This window comes from Mauremys reevesii, linkage group 2 (genome assembly GCF_016161935.1).
Source record: "Mauremys reevesii isolate NIE-2019 linkage group 2, ASM1616193v1, whole genome shotgun sequence".
Classification (NCBI taxonomy): Eukaryota; Metazoa; Chordata; order Testudines; family Geoemydidae; genus Mauremys; species Mauremys reevesii.
The window spans coordinates 34,770,570-34,791,295 of NC_052624.1; the positions used below are offsets into that span (position 1 = coordinate 34,770,570).

At 44.5% G+C, this 20,726-nt stretch overlaps 1 protein-coding gene across 6 annotated transcripts in view; it reads left to right on the forward strand.

Moving 5' to 3' along the window:
- Positions 1-11,346: 11,346 nt before the first annotated feature.
- The window catches only part of ARHGAP21 (Rho GTPase activating protein 21), a 239,276-nt gene continuing 229,896 nt past the window's right edge, over positions 11,347-20,726 (forward strand). Inside the window, exons 1-3 of one of the 6 annotated variants that reach the window (XM_039522408.1) lie at positions 11,347-11,363; positions 14,222-14,321; positions 18,118-18,216. The gene's annotated coding sequence lies outside the window, so the exon portion shown is untranslated. Of the gene's footprint in view, positions 11,364-11,395; positions 11,644-12,019; positions 12,151-13,689; positions 13,828-14,221; positions 14,322-15,736; positions 15,892-18,117; positions 18,217-20,726 lie in introns of those variants that run through there. The other 5 variants (XM_039522406.1, XM_039522404.1, XM_039522407.1 and 2 more) reach the window with 5 other exon arrangements.

A 20,726-nucleotide genomic window follows, 5' to 3' on the forward strand; every position in this document is an offset into this window, starting at 1 on the left:
GATGAGGCGGGGGCAGCAACATACCCCTCCGGCCCTCCTCTAATCGAAACGCAACCAGCCCCTAAATCCAAAGAGGCTGGGCGTGTGGTCTTACTGGGCCATACGATGTACCCGGAGGGGGCCCTGCACCTTCGTGTAGCGCACCAGCAAGCCCTGCTTATCCGCTACTGTGGGTGGCGGTGGGCAAATTTTCAGAGTCGGTTCTTCGGAACTCCCGTCACGAGTTCGATGCCCTCCTGCAGCAAAAGACGGAGCTGGAGAGAGCTTCCCTCCAGGCCTCGTTGGACGCAGCTGACTCCGCTGCCATGACTCTGGCCTCGGGTGTTGCCACGCGGCGCGTTTCAGGGCTCCAGTTATCGAGCCTTCTCTCACAGCTGCAGCACGCTATAAAGATCTTGACCTTCAATGGCACAGGCCTGTTCTCTGACAACGCTGGCCCTAGGCTGCAGAACCTAAAGGGCAGCAGGGTCACTTTGCTCTCTCTCGGCATGCACACGCCGGTAATTCAGCGCCGACGTTTCCGTCCCCAACCTCCGCTCTTACCCTACGCCTTGACAAGGTCGGGACATGGCCAGCGGGCGTGGCTTACACGGTCGTGGCCACCAATCCGCACCCCAAAGGAGCCAGAATTAGGGTCCTTCTGACCACCAATGGGGCAAAGCCTTCCCATCCTCGCCCCTCCTAAGGACCCCTCTCACGAGCGATTCCTCTGGCAAGAGGTGCGGACGCTCCTCCTCATCGGAGCTATACAGGAGGTGCCTAAGGGCGAAACCTATTCCCCTAAGCGAAGGGAGGTCTCAGACCTATCCTAGGCCTGCAGGAACTCAACAGGTCACGATGCAGATGAGTTCCGCATGGTACCCAGGGCGACCGTCATCCCATCCTGGGATCCCGGAGGCTGGTACGCCGCCCTCGATATGAAGGGCACGTGTTTTTCACGTTGCCTTTTCTCTTCCACACAGCAGGTACCCTCGGTTTGGGGCCTACCATCGTTGTTCCCAGTATACGGCCCTCCCGGTTGGCCTCTATGCAGCCCAGGGGTATTCAAGGTGCATGGCTGTAGTCACCACCTTTCTTCACCACCGTCTGATACACGTTCTCCGTGTCTAGACGAGTGGCTCATTCGAAGAACCCCCAGGCCCAAAGTATCAGTCATATGGGCATCGACACGAACCTATTCCTGTGTCTAGGCCTGATAATCAATAGTAAAATCCACTCTGATTCCCATACAGGGAAAGGAATTCATTGGGACCGCCCCGGACTCCAGACTCGCCAGAGCCTGCTTTCATCAGCCTTGGTTTCAGGCGAGGGTAACAATTGTACAAGGTCGACGGACCTTCCCGCCAGCTTGGGCTCGCCTTTGCCTCGGTTTCCTGAGTCACATGGCTATCTACATGTTTGCAGCCAAACATACCAGGCTTCGCCTCTGTTCACTTCAATCGTGGCTCACCTGGGTGTGCCACCCGGGCAGAGGTGGCATACTCGTGGTCATCTCGTTCCCCCCGAGCAGCCTAGGCTCCCTCAACCAGGAGTCGGCGTCCCCCCTGGTGTATCCGGGGTTGCTGTTTCATTCACCCCTCGGGGTCCCTCATGACAGACAGCCCATCTCTCGGCTGGGTGCACTCCTGGTGTAGTTTCGCACTCACGGCCTTCGGTCAGCGCAAGACCTGGCCTTCCACATCAATGTCGGAGAGCTGAGAGCAGTCTGCCTTGTGTACCAGGCGATTCAGCTGGCGGATCGTCTCAGCAGATCCTTCCTGTCTCACAAGTGGTGGTTTCCTCCCGTCTTTATCTATTCCGTTTCCAGAAGTGGGTCTTCCCCCGCATAGCCCTCCTCGCTCTCGCGAGACCGGAAAGGGAGAGGGAGACTCTCCTCGTTCCAAGGCCTCTCCCCAGGCTCGGTCTTGGAGGATTTCCTGAGGCCGTGGATCAGCCATCTGCCATACGCTGTCCACTGTCCCCGCTGGTTCACGAGGTCCTGCTCAAACTCCGCAGGGACAGAGCGCCCCTGATCGGGATCGCTCCAGTGTAACCTGGGCAGCGCTGGCACACCATGTTGCTACACCTGTCGGTAGCAACCCTCTTGGCACAGACCCCATGACGCGGAATCACGACAACCTTCACCACCCGGTCTTGTAATCCCGGCACCTCACAGCAGGACTCCTGCGTGGCTAAACCGATCCGAGTTACGTTGTTCGGCCTCGGTTCTGCGAGATTCTCCGGGGTGGTAGTCAATCGTCCATTCGGTTCAAGTATCTGGCCGCGTGGAAGCGTTTCTCATACTGCTCCGAAACGCGCGATGTTTCTCCCGCCGAGATCCCGCTCCATTCCATCTGGTTCCTCAGGGCTTGGAGCGTTTCTACACCCCCCCAGTGGGGCCCCGCCATAAACCTGGCTCTTCATTCTGGTTCGGCCCAGTTTTACGACTGCCCTATTCGAGCCAATGTCAACATGCTCCTTGAAATACTGTGTTCCTCAAGGACAAGGGCAGTTATTACCACGTCCGACCTGCCTCCCTACGGAGGTGTCTGCCTTTTATATCTACCAGGATATCTTCCTTCCGGTGGAGAGCAACAATTGCCCTCCTTTTGACATCCGTAGGGCGTCTGCAATCTACATCTAGCGGACAGAGCCCTCTCATAACGCCCCCAAAACCTTCATCGTACCGGCATACCGGACGAAGGGCATACCTGTCTCCTCCTAGAGGATTTCATCTTCAATGATGTTGTGCATACGCACCTCCTGTGTTTTGGCCCATGTTCCATAGCGCCACCTTACTGCACATTCCACCAGGGCTCAGGCTTCTCTGCTGCCTTCCTGGCTCCAATACCCTTCCAGGGGATGTGTCGTGCTACTACCTGGTCCTCTATCCAGACCATTGCCTCTTTGGTCCAACAGTCCAGAGCTGATGCAGCCTTTGGCTTAGCAGTTTGCATTCTGCGACATCTACCTCCGACCCCACCGCCTAGGTAAGGCTTGGGAGTCACCTACATGGAATGCATAGGAGCAATCACTCGAAGAAGAAAAGACGGTTACTCACCTGTAGTAACTGGTGTTCTTCGAGATGTGTTGCTCCTATCCATTCCAGACCCGCCCTCCTTCCCCACTGTCGGAGTAGCCGGCAAGAAGGAACTGAGGAGCGGACGGGCCGGCTGGGGTATATATCCTGCGCTATAGCGGCGCCACTCCAGGGGGCGCCCAGCCGGCCCGCCGGAGTTGCTAGGGTAAAAATCTTCCGAAGAGCCGTGCACGCGCGGCGCGCACACCTACATGGAATGGATAGGAGCAACACATCTCGAAGAACACCAGTTACTACAGGTGAGTAACCGTCTTTTCTCTGTCCCTCTTCAGGGACCCCTCTCACGAGAGCTTGCTTTGTCAAGTAATAGACTCTCTCTTATGCTTGGGAGCTGTAGAACCAGTCCCATGCAGCACAGCAGGAAGGGGTTTTATTCAGGGTATTTTCTGGTACCAAAAAAGAGTGGAGGTTGGAGACCCATCATAGATTTGAGACTACTCAACACCTGTGTGAAGGCACAAAAATTCAAAATGGTGACACTAGAGCAAAGAGATTGGTTCTCAGCCCTCAACCTTCAAGACGCATATTTCCATATTGTGATCCATCAATCCCACAACGATTCCTAGGTTTCACTTTTGGCCAGGACCACTTTCAACACTGAGTGTTCCCCTTTGGTTTGTCATCTGCTCCGAGGGTCTTTATGTAAGTCATGCCAGTAGTAGCAGCACAGCTCCACAGGTAAGGTGCTTTGGTATTCCTTTACCTGGATGATTGGCTGCTGAAATGCTGCTGCCTGGAACTGACATCTTGAGTAACTTCCTAGGCCATAAAGTTCTTCTTTGTATTCGGCCTGCAATTGAGCATTCAAAAGTCCACTTTGACCCCTGTGCAAAACTTAGAGTTCATAGAGGGACATCTCAATTCGGTAACAACAAGAGACTACCTACCTCTGCACGGGTTTGTGGCCCTTTCCAGCACAGCCAACACAAGTCAGCTCAGCCCCCAAATTCTGGTCAAGAACTATCTTCAGTTGCTGGAGCACATGGCAGCCAACACCCTCATTATAGAACAGCAAGACTCTGAATGTGCTGCCTTCATGGGCAGCTCAAAACTGTTTATTCCTAAGGGTGCTCCACTCTAGGTGACTACCGAGCTGTTCCCTCTTAGGCATGGGAGGGGGGCAGGCCGTGGGAGTCGAGTCCAGTACTGAAGAAAGTACAGCCAAGCCAAACACAGTATCAGCAGCAGAATCGTGAATTATAGCATAGTGTTTGATGAAAGTATGTATAGATGCCCAAGTAACAGCCTTACATATTTCAATAATGGGCACATTCTTGAGGAATACCGTAGAGGCGTAAATGGACCTTGTAGAATGAGTACATATATTCAAAGGTGTTTGAATACTGCAAGATTAGTAGCAAGAATTAATGCAGCTGGATATCCACTTAGAAAGCATTTTATTAGAGACCACAGACCATTTTGACCTATCTGCTAGCAAGACAAACAATTTATGCATCTTTCTAAAGGGTTTCGTCCTATCCAGATAGAAGGTCAGGCCTCTCCTGGCATCAAGGGTGAGGAGCAGTACTTTCTGGTGATCTCGATGTGGTTTGGGTTTGAAGACTGGCAGCTGAATGGGTTGGTTAATATGAACTCAGAAGAAACTTTAGGTAAAATTTGGGGTGGGTTACAGCAAGACTGTGTTCTTTTAAAATACTGCAAAAAAAGGGAGCATGACAACAGGGCCCATATTTCCCTAACTCAAGGCCAATGTGATGGCTATCAGAAATGCTGTTTTCATTGATGAATGGAGAAGTGATCAGGTAGCCATCAGTTCAAATGGTCTTGCGAAGCATTTAAAGATCAGATTGAGGTCCCAAACAGGAGTTTGGCTTGGCAGATAGAGGTTTCCAAGTCCCCTGAGGAATCTCGCTGTCGTTGGGTGGGCAAAAACAGAATAATCCTCTTTTGGGGCATAGAAAGCCATGATGGCTGCCAGATGGATTCTTATGGAGCTCATAGATAGTCCTGAACTTTTTAGAGTTACAATGCAGTCCAATATATCTGCTGGCAGCAATTAGGTCATTGGTGGAATATACCTGAGGTCACATCAACAGACAGATCTCGTCCATTTCTGAGAGTATGTGTAACGAGTAAACTGTTTCCTGCTGTGTAATAATACTCTCTTTACTTCCTCTGAGTCTCTAATCCCGTGAACCATCAACCAACCATGATCTGAGACAAAGCACTGTGAGATTGGAATGAAGGATATTCCTGGGAGAGGAGATGAGGAGCGGTGTGGAAAATGATGGTCAAACAGTCAGCTGTATCAAATAAGGAAACCACATTTTTCTGGACCAGGTTGGAACTATTAGAATGACTCTGGCTTTGTCTTTTTTTATTTTGAGAATAACTTTGACTATTGCCGGAATCACCTCTAGAGCCCTTTTTAAATATTGGCGTTATATTAGCTATCTTCCAGTCATTGGGTACAGAAGCCCATTTAAAGGACAGGTTACAAACCATAGTTAATAGTTCCACAATTTCACATTTGAGTTCTTTCAGAATTCTTGGGTGAATGTCATCTGGTCCCGGTGACTTGTTACTGTTAAGTCTATCAATTAATTCCAAAACCTCCTCTAGTGAACTTCAATCTGTGACAATTCCTCAGATTTGTCACCTACAAAGGACAGCTCAGGTTTGGGAATCTCCCTAACAACCTTAGACTTCAGAGGAGCACTAAAGATTTATTCTAAGTGTACAGACTCCACTAGAAGGTCAGGCGCACTGTTTGTCTCCTTCCATCCAAAGAGTGAAGGACTCACAGCTTCCAAGATGTCCATTGTGGAGACCTACAAGGTATCAGGCATCCCTATTCCAGAATGAATCAAGGCACACTACACAAGTTTTATAGAAACCTTATGGGCCGAACGAGCAAGTGCTTCCACTGCCAGATATGCAGTGTGGTTACATGGGCATCAGCTAACATCTTTATCAGACACTATAAAGTGGACTTTATGTCTTCCTCAGAGGCCTCCGTCCGCAGGAAGGAACTGCAGGTGGTGGTCCAGTAATAGTATTGCCTTTTGAGCAAGCTTCATTGGTGGAGGATTCCTTTTCTATCTCATTTGGTTTTCTCTGTATTCCTCTCTACTACTGTTTCACTGTTCGCTACTTCCCAGATGTAACAGAATTATGGGAGAACTGGGCTACAGAATGGAAAATTTCTTACCTAATAATTTCCAGTCCGCTAGCAGCATGTCCCACAATTCTCCTGACCCTAGATGACTCATTAGCCAAGGGGTCAGCTTTTTATCTGGACAATTACTATGCAGACAGTTGCCTGCTGTACATAGTTAATGAGTTATTTGTTAATAATATTTTTCTACAAGTTTTACACAGCTTTGGAATGACTCATTTTGGCCATAAGCAGGAGAAGAAGCATGGCCAGCACACACACTGCCGCACCTTCAACTGCCTCTGGAAACTGCAGAGTGGAGGGGAACGGCCCAGATGTAAAAGAATTGTAGGAGATGCTGCTAGCAGAAAGGAAATGATCCACTCTCCCTCTTCTGTACCTTTTGCTCCCTCCTCCTTGATTTTTCACCCTGTTCCTTAGATCCTCTTTTACTTCCATTTCTCCTCACTCTCTCGTGGTCTGCTTTGGATGGAGGTTGGATCAGGGGTGCTAGTCACCCTAGAAATGCAGATGCTAAGTGCATTGTGGGGACTGAATTTGGTGCAAGGAGTATGGGGAATAAACAGAAAGCCTTGGAAGTATTAGTACATAAGCTAAATTATCGCTTAATTGGCATTACAGAGACTTGGTGAGATAAGTCTCATGACTGGAATATTGGTATAGAGAGGTATAGTTCATTCAGGAAGGACAGGGATGAATGAAAGGAAACAGGTGTTGCATTATACATGAAGAATATATACATTTGTTCTGAGGTCCAGAAGGAAGTGAGAGGCAGACCAGTTGAAAGTCTCTAGGTGAAGGTAAAAGAAAGAAACAAACAGGGGTGATGTCATGGTAGCGGTCTCCTCAAAACCACCAAATCAGAATAAGGAGGTAGATGAGACATTTCTAGAACAAATACCAGAAATATCCAAAACATAAGACCTAGTAGTAATGTGGGGTTTAATGGAAAAATACGACAAAACACAAAATGGTCCAAAGAGACTTTGCCCAGAGAGACTTTGTGACTCCAGAAGGGGAGGATTATAGTGACCTGGCCGGAGGTCTGAGTCATAAAGAAGGAGCACCCTGGAGAGAGAAGGGCCATAGTGCAAGGAAGGGGGCATCAGGCCTGAGTGGAGCTAATCAGTCCGGACCCAGGAAAGATTTGTCCAGAAGGATGTGACAAATTGGAGAGAGTCCAGAAGAGAGCAACAAAAATTATAGAAGGTTTAGCAAAACAGATCCATGAGGAAAGGTTGAAAAAACTGGGCATGTTTTAGTCTTGAAAAAAAGACTGCGGGGGGACCTGATAATATATTTGAAGACTGTTAACAGCTATAATTAAGAGGATGGTGACAGATTGTTCTCCTATCCACAAAGGGTAGGGCAAGAAGTAATTGGCTTAATCTGCAACAAGGGAGATTTAGGTTTGATATTAGGAAAAGCTTTCTAACTAAAAGGCTAGTTAAATACTAGAATAGGCTTCCAGGGGAAGTTGCAGTATCCCTGTCATTGGAGGCTTTTAAGAATAGGTTAGACAAACACATGTCAGAGATAGTCTAGGAGATATATTTGGCCCTCCTTGAGTGCAGAATGCTGGACTATATGACCTCGTGAAGTCCCTTCCTGCCCTACATTTCTGTGATTCTGTTTTTACTATTTTGTGGGTTAGTTGGCAGCCCTGGAATAGTTGTTGCTAGCTGATTTTTAAAAATAGAAAGTGAATACTTAACTTAATTTGAAAAAACCCTCTGGTTTGTTTCCAAAAATATCACAGAGAGGCTAACTGGCTTGCAAGGCATACAGAAAGGAACTCTGTGTACCCACTGACATGCCCAAACATCTTGGTTTGTTCCACAGCAGAGACAACAGCCCTGCTATGAAATAGCTGTGAGCTGGAAGAGCATTCTGGTTATTGACACGCAAGTGAACACACCAAACATCCCTCCTTGCTGCAACATTCCTCACTCCACTATTCTGACAAGTGGCTTTTAAAATGGAGTAGAGTTTATGCAGGTCAGGTATGAAACTAGAGATGCCTGGCATTCCATTAGGAGTCATCAACATGCTGCAGTCTAGCCAAAATATGTATCAAATATTTTGATATTTTCTCCCAAAGGTCACAAACCAAAGTTAAAAACTGGTAAGTATTTTCCTGACTGTGTTACATTTATTTATGGAAAAGAAGTCTAATATAAGAATACATTTCCTGAACAGAAAGAAAGAAGGAAGTCTAGGTACGTCATGGTAATGCTTCAGGATCTCAGGATTATTTTTACTGACTGTATTCAGACAGGCATAGAGGACAGTAACTGATGTTGTTATACATCAAACTGTGTTTATAATATTTAGGTTTTGGCACTATTTAGGGGAACATGATGACCTCTTTTGTTATTAAAAGTATGCAAGCACGAAGACAATAATATTTTGAACATTAAAAATATCTGAAAATATAAAAACAAAGGAAAATAAGGAATGTGCATTCTCTGTGTGAACATGGAAATAACATCATAGCAACATCAGTGCTGATCCTTCAAAAAAGCACATACTATTTGTCAATGAGATGATTTATATGTTTAAAGTTAAGCACATGCTTAAGTCTTTGCATGATTCAGGCCATAGTTATTAGTAACTAAGGTAATATAGCAATATTTGTACTGTTCAATGTGGCTATTGTGGTACCAAACAATCTTTTAGCCTCTTGATACTACAGCATCCCCACAAACAAAGAAAAAGCTTATACTGTACTGTTTTATGTTAAGCCTGAGACCTTAAATCTTTGTATGGCATTTACTGAATTGCTAAGACTCTGTTTTCTATAGTACATATCACCATGCCACAACGTTTGTGGCTAAGACTCAATAAAAGAATTACTGTGCACCAGCATGTATCTCCACTACTTTTAAGGGCTTCCTTGTTATAAAATGGCTTGCCTGTTTGGACAGAAAAATACAAGGTGTTATAACCATTCTTGGGAATTTCTGTAGCCTAGGACTTGATCCAGGCACAGTACAATTCTTCCAGGCTTTCCAGAATCTGCTAACAAAAAAAGGAAGTCAGAACTTAGAATCACAGGGTTAGGAGGGACCGCAGGGGTCATCTAGTCTAACCCCCTGCCAAGATGCAGGATTTGTGGTGTCTAAACCATCCAAGACAGATGGCTGTCCATCCTCCTTTTGAAAATCAACTTATTGCTAATTTTAAAAACTACCCTGGTTAAAAGCCCCCACCAGCTAGCTGCAACGGGCTGCTCTTCCTGCAAGCAGTGGACAAAGCAGGCAGCTGCCAAACGACGTTAGAAGGGAGCATTGCACAACTGTAAACAAGCATGTTCCCTAATTGATCAGCAACGTAACAATGAAACGTTAACCGGGATGACTTAAGTGAGGAGTTACTGTATTTGGAATCAGTCTTTTTAATCCTTCACTACCTCTTGCTGGATCATACTGTCTATGTCTTTTCTCATGGTGCACTTTATTACTTCTTTGCTGTAAGATTAATTGATAATTATCAACACAAATATACATGTATGACATCTCAAAATAAACTGTATTTTTGCCCATATTTCCATAAAAATGTGTGCAGGGGTGTGGTTTCTTTAATGCTGATTAATTAAAATCCTTTAATTCTCCTTGTCCTTCCCCCTCCCCACCCCCCCCCAAAAAAAAGGTTTTAAACAGGCCTGTGTTACCAAGTCCCTGAATTCTGCACTCTGCCCCTCCTGGGTTTCTGGTCATATGTATTTCACACATTTTCCTTCTCTTCTCTTCTTGACTTGGGTAGATTTCCTTAGATATGGGTTTTGCAATTTGTTTTTACTTCATGAGACTGAGTTTTGTTCCTTGCTACTAGGTTGTTTATATTAAATTAAGACCTACTGGAAGGTCCTGGTTAACAGGCTTGTCCATCTTAAAGTTAGTTTCTTTTTTTCATATACATTTTTCCCTTTCTCATCAGCTCCTGTATCACCCCACAAGGTTAACGTTCCTTTATTTCTGTATGCAGAAAATAATGTACCTTTAGTAAATATTTCAGATACTGAGTTATAATATTTCTGATCCACTTATGACCAAGCATCCAAGACTGATTCTCAGTTACACTGAAGCCCCTTCATGCTACTCTAGCAGCATAAAATAGCCTTAAAGTGGTAGAACTGGGGTCATACACCTTGCATGGCAAGTATCCCCAACTAGGGTAGAGCTAGTATAAGATCTACATTGGTTCTGGTCCCAGCCCCTGTGGATTTGGTGGCAGCTCCAAAGTGCACTAAACCAAAGCTATTCTTTGTTTCTCAGGGCTGTAAGCGTGCCAGGGAAAGCAAAGCATCAGTTAGAGAAGCCCAAAGACTGCTCTCAGGGTAGGGGCCGGCCAGGGCCCTGCACAACTTCAGGGACAAAGGTGGCATAATGTCAACTTCACTTCCATTCCCCATACTGTCCTAAGCACAGGATCATTGTAACTGAGGATCAGGACTCTGTTGTCTTGGGCCCAGGATCTAGAAGAAACAAAAGTTGTTTTTAGCGTTCTTCACCAATTTTTTTAGAATGTTTTTCTGTCTTTCCATCTTTTCAAAAGCAAAACTTTTTCCTGACAAAGCTAGACTCTTGGCTCAATGCCTCTCTAATATTAGTAGAGATGGACTTAAACTAAAACCCCATAACTGAACACCCTTGAACTGTAAAATGTACATCTGGATCTGAACTTCTGAGGCTTGAGCCAACTCCAGTACTTTGCAGTATTCAAAATTAAGGAAGGTGAGAGGAGATTTCCCTGCCTCAAAAGTGTTCTTTTTTGTCTTTAATTGCATCAGATGGCCCAAATTTCAATAGTTTCCCTAGGGCAGATACACTTAGACATTTCTACTCGTGCTTTATCTCCTGATCATTACCTGAAAGTTCTTTAAGATTTTGGAGTGTGCTCAAAATATATTGGTAGGTGCAAGAACCACAGGCAATCTGGCCTGGGCTGAGGCCTGTCTCTAATGACATGAGTCATAGAGTTTAATGCTAGATGGGACCATCACATCATCTAGTCTGATTTCCTGTATATCACAGGCCACCAACACCACCCAGCACAATAGGGCCATCTCCCAGATAAAAGCAATGTTCCCTTTTTGCCTCATCAGTGGATTCAGCTGTGTGAGACAAAGCAGCAAAACCCCAGGTACTGATGTGGGGCAATGGAGAATCCAAAATCTCTTGATTGAGTGTAGAGGTTGTGAGGGAAGGTTGGAGGAGAAGGGTGTAGTTTGGAGGCATATAGAACAGCAGCTGTGAGCAGATGGATAGATGTACAGTACAGGTTAGGCTACTGGCTGCTATGTGAGAGTCTGATGTGGTGCACCAAGTAGAGAGACTGATCCCTGAGCTAGCTCCTCACCCTGTCTCTTGTCCTTGGCTTTGACAACAGCAGCAAGCTGCCCTTACCAGCTCTTCTTCCGGTGGTATGTATGCATGAGAAAACAGGAAAAAATGAGGAAGTATGATTCAGCCACTGCTCCTGTCTTTACAGGAGGAGGTAGGATCTGGGAAATGGAAAATGAAATCTCTAGGTATTGACTAATTGAAAAGTAAGAAACAAACTGGGCTTTTACTCTACAAGTAATATTAGCGAGTTTCACATCTTACGTGGATACGAAAGTTACTTTAAGTATTTCAGAAAATACTTGAAGTGGGGAGAATAGCGCCAGCAATGAAATCACCGTAGGTGTTCTGATTTGCAAACCCTTCCAGATGCTTAGAAGTGCACTAATGAGGCAAGCTGTGTAGGAACTTTAAATTATCTAGAGCTCAGGCCTTTGATTTAGGCCCAGGTCATCTCTGAAGAGCCTCCAGCACAGATGGATGTTAAATACAAGTAGCCAACTAGTGGATTTGATTGCTGGGAAGGATCAGTCACCCTAGGAGCTGTCAAGCAAGGCTGATGCAGCACTTTGGTGTGATATGTCTGAGTGGGTAACTGGGGAGAGGAAACTTTTCTAACTGTCACAGACTGGTAGGAACCAGCAAGAAGATGACATGGGATAACCAATAATGCTAATTGCTGTGGAACACTGCGAATGAGGGCCCAGCAAGAACACTATCAGACCCTGGCCTGTAAAATCTAACCCAAAAGCTCTATGCCCTCCCAGAGAGGAATGGCTTTCAAAGGGCAACCCAGGCTAGGCCTAGGAAACCATAAGGCTTAAGATTGCTCATATACCTACTTGTTCGCCTGCCACCCTGTGAATTTATTTAGGATATTTTATTGCAACCAACATCGTGGATATATGGTATTTCCTTTGTGCAATCACTAGTAAGACTTATATTAGACTTGAGGGTGAATCCTTAATAGGAACCCACTAGGTTCTATAGCTGCATGCTTTACAGCTTCACCTTGTCTTGATGCTCTCTTGTGGCAGTTGTCACTGGCTTTAATGCTAGTTCCTTCAACCACATCCATTTGCAGCTCCCCAGCTCCTGTATTGTCCCATTGTGGAGCTCTGCTGTTCCCCTTCCTTGCTGCCCCCTACGTACTGTTCTAGCTGACCCTAGGTAGGAGACAGATAGTGGTTTGTATGGAGTCACTATTGATTGGATCCCAAGAGTACTAGGGGAGAAAAGTATCAGTGAATTACACTGGGAAATTCCTGTTGTAAGGCAAGATCACATTCACATTCTAATTTCACTGTTGCATATAAAAAGGTGAATAATATATAGCAAAATCTATCAGCTTTTATTAAAGACAGTTTTGTCTGTGAAGGTGTAAACACAGAGAAGAGATGGGGATTATTTAGGATTGTCCAACAGGAAATAACTGGGAGTAATGAGATGGAACAGAACAAAGGAAAACTACAGGAGGTGGAACATCAGGAAATATATCCTGACAGTGAAGTTTATTAGACTGTGGACTAATTTCCCGAGGGAAGTGGTAGAAGCTCTATCTCTTGAGTCATTTAAAGCTAGACAAGACAAAGCACTGAAGAATATTGTGTAGGGAACAGCCCTGCTGCAGTTGGAGTGGGATAAACTAGATGGTTTAAAAGAATTTTTCAATCTCAATTTATTTTATTCCACAATAAAATATTATGCCTTATTCAGGGCCAGTTCAGACAAGACTGGCAAATTGGCAGCTGCAGAGGATTCTCCCCACTTAGGGACAGGTTGAAATGCTAATATAATGTTCACTGATCATTCTCCAGTGCTGTGTAGTATGGAGTATGAGCTGTTTCGTGCTGATTTAGAGCTCTGTGGTGGTAACTTGAGCCTGTTAGGGAATTGGGAAAGCTCCCCCTTTATTGCAGCCTTGGTTGGGATGGAGCACATGTTCGTTCCTTCCTTTCACCAACAAGCTCACCAATTCCAGACACATTCCCTATTGTTTTCCCCACTCCACTGACCCCGTTGACCAGAGCCCTACATGTGGCATAGTTGAGAAATTTGGAGAAGCTGTGAGATGCGCTGAGTCTTGGACCTCACAGTGTGGTAGGGACCGGGGTGGGCAGCTGAATGGTTTCTCTGAAGGCCCTGCATTTGCTGGAACCAGCCTTGACTGTGATGATTTACTCCAAACAGCATCTGTCTTTTAGTCAGTTGGGGACTAATCCTACTTTCAGTGCAGTCAATGCAGCCAGGGTTGAGACCCACAGGTTTGTTGTTTCACAAAAATGACTCTGACTGAAGTTGAAAGCTGTCAGTGTGGGCCTGCTGAGGAAGCAGGGCATGCCTGCCTGCAGTGTCATTCTCTAGCAATCACCATGGTTCAACTATGCATGGGATTTTTTCAGCTCTGTATTTGGTATGTGCAAATACACGAAATGAAAGGGTAATAACAGCGCAACTAGAGCACATAGAGACAAATGTTTAGAAATCTGTGAACAATTCCATGTGATTTTCTTGCTTGTTTGTACTTTCTGAGGCTCTTGCTATGTGAAAAACTCAACTCTTCTTATTAGGAATGTTTGGTCCATAGAGTTTTATTTCCTGTGCACAGACATATTCCCTATTAACTAAAATTAACAGTAATACATTTCATTCTTCCAGGCTGAGGTCCTGAGGAAATTTGGGCAGTGCCAGAAAATTAAATAGAATACTAATCTTATGCAGCACATCTTATGGATCTGTTTTCTCTGGAATTATACAGGTAAATTTCCTGCAACCCTTAGTGACTGCTACAAGTTATTTGACCTTTGTTATTGGTCTTTCACAGTTTGTAGAAGAGGAAAAAAGAACAGAGACTCTTTGTGTGGTGACAATCAGCACTGACACCATGCAGTTTTCACGAGGTATTATTTTACTGGCCAGACACATGAACTGAATGTTGTCTGTCTTGCAGCCAGAGGCATAATAAATAAGCTGCTGTGGTTGTTGTAAAGGAGGAAAGCAAATGGTTCCAGAAGCAATAGAATTGCTTTGAGTGATTCAGAGAGCCTGCTCCTCTTACACACCTGTGGATGTAAGTGTAGATGAGGGAGTGTTACTACCCAAAACACAGCAGGGTGTAGAGAGTGGCCAGAAAGTCAATTATTTTACCCATGTTACCTACTGGTCTCCATTTCAGGTAGAAAACTGTCCCATGAACTTTCTTTCCCCTGACCTGTATAATTTTACACAGTTTATTTGTTGAAGAATTAATTCTGTTATATTAAGAGCCCCATTTTTTTTCCCCCAACAAAGAATGGCCACATTAACTTCTAGCATCACTTGTTTTACCTGTTACTTCCATTTTCTCTCTTCTATTCCTTTTAATAGTTTTAACATTTGCCTTAGTTTTCTAATTTCCACAGGCGGTCTTTCTTTAATTTTTCTTCAATTTATATTTTGTTAATTGCATTTCACTTCATCACTTTGTCGTCTGTTATCTCATATCTTGTTTTCATAACTTCTGTATTCCTCTTGATTTTCCACAGCACAGTTTGAGTATGAAATATTCACTTTGCAAAATTTCCCTCACATAAAGATAATCAATAAGTGAGCTGAAAATCATCCTTATATCATGATATTTGGCAATAAGAAGGGCAGCTTTTAAAAGATCTCCACCCTACAGCTGCATCTCATCACTGATCTATTTAAATTTATTAATCTAACTAGAAGGCATATGTTTCCCATTACAAACAGTCTCTAAGTGATATCTATGAGCTAGTTTTAGGAATAGATCTTTGTAATTTAACTACTTTGGAGATATCAGGAAAATATATTCTTCTGATTCAGTGCTAAACAACTATAAATCTTTAGTTTGAAATATCTGAGGCATATGCTCCCTTCTCCTTACAAGGTGTGTAAAGTAAATTTGGATCCATATAATTGCAAAGAATGGTCACTAAAACCAAATGATGTGATTTTAAGGGTTATGTACATGATCAGAACAAGTGGAACAGGAATAACTCAGCTCCTACTTCCCATTATGTGTCATAAAACACCTTTATATCAGTGCACATATATATATGTGCATTCACACTAGGGGTATTGTACAGCTTTAACAATAATGCTGTAGTGAAAGCAGTACCACCTTTGTGTGTAGATAAGCTCCAAGCAATATATATACTAGGTGTTGGAAGGTGTCCCTCCCCTGACCTTGTTTGAAGGAAAGTCATACTCAGGGTCTCTATACACTGCAGTGCATTGGACCTAAATTCTATAGGAAGACCCCCTGTTATCTTCAGCATTGCATTGCTGAATTGTGTGGCAGAGTGGAATTTCAGTGGCAGCTTTAGGTAAGTTAAACAGAAGGATTTTTGTAGAATTAAATATAATCAGTAAATTATTCCTTATTTGATTAATTTTTATGCTAAATCTCCATTTTAGAATGTATTTTAATTAACGCTTTCCATAAATTTTCAATGTCTAGTGTGCTGCAGGATTTTGTATTGACAATGAATAATTGTCAAGGTAGTCCTGGGCAAGCTTGGATCTTTAATAACGACATAGTGGGCACTCAATAATGGGTCAGAGGCTGTTTGGCTTCCTGGAACCCAGGCTAATTTGAGGCTTTTGCCAATGGAGAGGAGGATGTATCTTACCTCCACCCCTACCCACAAATGGAGAGTGAACTTGAGATTTAAAAATCTGTTAATCATCCCTTAGCCTATGACAGCAACCAGAAGCCCCTTTGGCCCTCATGTGTGCCCCACCATTGAATTCAAGTCATGGATACATATATTTGATAGATGTTCTGTTAAAATGATCAACAATTTACATTAGGCTTCAGAGTTAACATCCTAGCTGAGATGAATGGGGTGGTTCACACATCACAGAGCTATCATTTCATGCTGTTTATTTGCAGTCTCAGGAAAACAACTGCATTGATTTTAATTCAAGTCACATTCTGAACTAGGTTTCCTTTGCAATCTTAAGGGCTAGAGAGTTATCTTTTTAAGGAAGGCATAGATTCCAGAGCACAATCCTATAACCGGGATAGATTCTTTATCTAAAGAATCATGGAAAACAACGGCCCTGCTAATTTCTTAATGTGGAGTAGTTTGGAGAGCAGCTGTATTGCTTAATTATCTGCCTATGAGGCAAAAGTAACCTTCAGTAAAGAGTACCCATCTACAATTTAAAGGATATAGAACAGATTACCATTGCCAAGTGAAATATGCACAAAACAACTTATCATACGACCTATAGATTATTCATAAATTTGGTTTCAATACATCTGGCATATATGATATACTGGATATAACCCCTTACTATTCACCTCAGTGGAGGTCATGTTCCAGTAATTTCATTTTATCTCTATCTGTGCACAGACGACTAATATGTTCTCTACAGAAGTTTTTCTAATTACCTTTAGAGCTGATGGACAACTCTGCCCAATTCTGTACTACTGTTGAATAGACAGTACACTGAAATCAATAAAAATCATATGTACCAGGCAGATTGGTAGCAATCAAAAGCTGCAACACATAAGCAGTTCTGTAATGTGATGAATGGGGACTATATTGAAAATCAATATTTTCTTTTTCTATAGCGCTGGAGAAGTATTCATTATGAGGATCTTGATCATTACAAGTATTACCCCAAGCAAAAAACTTAACTGACAGTTACAAATGCTGCAGCAAATAGAATCCTTATATAAAACACTCAAAAAGAACTTTACAGTTTTTAAAAGTCTGAAGCCTTAAAGCATGGAAATAACTCATTACAGTAATTTAAATAGCCAATACAGTTCACACTGGTTTAGTATGTATATAGAGATGTTCAATTATGTCAAACAGCACTGCAAAATTATATTCCTTCACTTGCCCTGGGTGTGTAATATATTGGCGGGGGCTAAAGTATTACTTTAATTGTAGTCTTCATGGTAAAGGGCAGACAAATAGATTTTGTAAGTAGGCCAGTGCATTTTCATTACAATTTTGCAAAGCTGATGTAAACTGTATAGGCCTCCATCCTGCAAAGGCTCCCGTGTGCTTAACTTTACGCACGGTGAGTGGTCCCCTGAAGTCAATACGACTACTCCCTGTGTGTAAGGTTAAGCATGTGCAGAAATCTTTGCAGGATCAGGGACATAATGGTGTATGTATTGAAAGAGTTTGTAAGTTTGTCTTATGGGTTAGAGATAAAGTTGGTAGTTGGATGTGTAAAATGAATTTTTCACATTTGTGAATTATAAGGCATATTTCTTTAAACTACCCTGGCTATTTCCATACCTTTTAAGGTTTACATTTCTGAATTATAACTTTCTTGTCACATTCATGTTTTATATAAGATTTATATTTACTCTAGCAACCTGAAATCTAAGAAAAGGAAGTTGTTTGTATGGGACTTATGTTAAAAATGAATCTATCTAAAATGGATATGACCTGGTGTAAAGTAAAGTTCTGTGCTGAGCACACATGGCTTTCTATGCCATCGGGGTCCTACACTAGGTGTTTTGTAAAAAATAAAGCACCAGGCACATGCAGCTTTCTACATCAGAATTTTTTGTGTGTCCCCAGACTTCCAGGAGTTTGTGTTGCTGAGCTCCCCTCCCTCACAACTGCAGGAGGAGATTCTTACTCCAGCCAAACTTCTAAAGTTTATAGCAGCTTGTAGAGGTAAACTAATTTAAAACTCAGACAGATTAGTGCTGAAGTGCTTAGATTTCTGTGCATAACTGTAAGTGCTGAAGCACTCAGTGAATGTTAAGCCATGTCGGGAATGTCTACATTGCAATAAAACACCTACAGCTGGCCCGTGTCATCTGACTCGGGTTTGCAGGGCTCAGGCTGCAGGGCTATAAAATTGCAGTGTGATCTGTGATCTGGAAACTTCTGTTAGTTGTCCGAAGAAAGCCTCATCTACCTCATCCTCCTGGTCTGGTGGTCTATAGCGGACGCCCACCACGACATCACCCTTGTTGCTCTCGCCTCTAAACTTAACCCAAAGACTCTCAACAGGCTTTTTTCCAGTTTCAGATTGGAGCTCTGAGCAATCATACTGCTTTCTTGCATACAGTGCAACCCCTCCACCTTTTCTCCTCCACCTGTCCTTCCTGAACAGTTTATATCAGGGGTGGGCAAACTTTTTGGGCCGAGGGCCACATCTCAGTGGGGAAATTGTAAGCAGGGCCGGGGCTGGGGTTTGGGGTGCAGGAGGAAGTACAGGGTGTGGGAGGGAGTCTGGTGTGCAGGAAGGGGCTCAGGGCAAGGGATTGGGGCAGACGAGGGGTCTGGGGTGCATGAGGGGGCTCAGGGAAGGGGTTGGGGTACAGGAGGGGTGTGGACTGTGGGAGGGGGCTCAGGGCAGGGGATTGGGGTGCAGGAGGGGTGCAGGGTGCGGCAGGAGGCTCAGAGCACAGGGTTGGGATGCAGGGAGCTCAGGGCGGGGGTTAGGGTGCAGGAGGGGTGTGGGGTGTATGACGGGGCTCAGGGCAGGGAGTTGGGATGCAGGAGGGTGTGGGGTGCAGCAGGGGGCTCAGGGCAGGGGGTTGGGTGCAGGAGGGGTGTGGGGTATATGAGGGGGCTCAGGGCAGGGAGTTGGGGTGCAGGAGGGGTGCAAGGTGCAGGCAGGGGGCTTAGGGCAGGGAGTTGGGTGGCGGGGTGCAAAAGGGCTTCGTGCTCCGGGCTGGCTCCCTGCATGCCTGCCCTGTCCCTGTCCCCGCTCCAGGAAGCGCTGCGGCCCCTGCGGGGGTGGGGGCAGAGGGCTCCGTGTGTGCTGCCCTTGCCACGCCTCCAAGTTTTAGTTTCTTGACTGTGCCAGGAAATGGACAATGCTTCTAATAGATTGCACCTTTTAACCGAGGATCTCAAAACACTTAACAGATGTTAATGAATTTAGCCTCATTTTGCTCCTGGGTGGTGAATAGCTAACCTGGCCTACATTTTACACAAGGGAAAACTGAGTCTCAAATTTTCAAAAGTGGCTTCTACTATTGATTTCCTTAATTCTGAATTCAAAATTGAGATACCAAAAATGAGGCCACTTTTGAAAACTTGGGCCTAAGTGCCCTGCTTGAGGCCACAGAGGAGTCGATGTCAGAGGCAAGAGTAAAACCCCAAAATCCTGATTCTGTGTTGTGCTCTGACTGCTAGACAATACAGACCCCCAGCAAAGCCACTGCTGGATTCCTTTTAGATTCACTTGTCCACAGATCACTGTGATTGTTTATACAGGACAATAGTGTAAGCATCTTTTCCTACATATTCTAGTACAGTTGTGCATACATGCTGCAGTAGCTAATCCTAAGTAACAAAAAAATGCGTATAAGGCACTTTTTACACATGAACTGCAGAAAGAAGAGAAAGCAGGCTCTGGCCAACTTAATGGGAGTGTGTGGAGTGGAAACACCATCTATGCTTTGCCCCAGTCCATGGGCTGGTAAGGGCCTGACACAGTTTAGAGCAATTTTAGTGATGCTCTAAATAGCACCCAGCATCCTATAGCCCCAAGAGGGGTGCTCCAGCCATGCCCTGTTTGCCTGGCCATGCACCCTACATACCTCCTATGCCAGGTACTGCAAGGGGTGGGTAGTCTAACCAGAGAGCCAGCATAACCAGCACTATTGCCACAGGAAGATTCCCTTATACTGGGAGAATCCTTAGGAGGCTGGGTAAGCTGTCTTTGTAGCTCGTTTTGCCACCAGAGCAACACAGAGTCTGGAGAACCTGGTCCTTTATGGTCTAGTTTTGTCACTGGTTTTTGGGCACTGGTTTTCTATAAAGGGTGTGTGTTTGTTTCTTTTTTGTTTTGTAAACTTCTCAAATGGATTAATTATTTGACATATTCTGTCTATCATGTGAAGTAGCATCATAGAATATCAGGGTTGGAAGGGACCTCAGGAGGTCATCTAGTCCAACCCCCTGCTCAAAGCAGGACCAGTCCCCAACTAAATCACCCCAGCCAGGGCTTTGTCAAGCCTGACCTTAAAAAGTTCTAAGGAAGGAGATTCCACCACCTCCCTAGGTAACCCATTCCAATGCTTCACCACCCTCCTAATGAAAAAGGACAATCACCATGGACAAGAAGGGCATGATCCTGTAAGGTGCTTGGAGCTGAAGGCACAGAGCATCTTGCAGCACTGGACCTTCTAGTGAATAGTTGTATGCTGTGGAGCTTCACTCGGTTC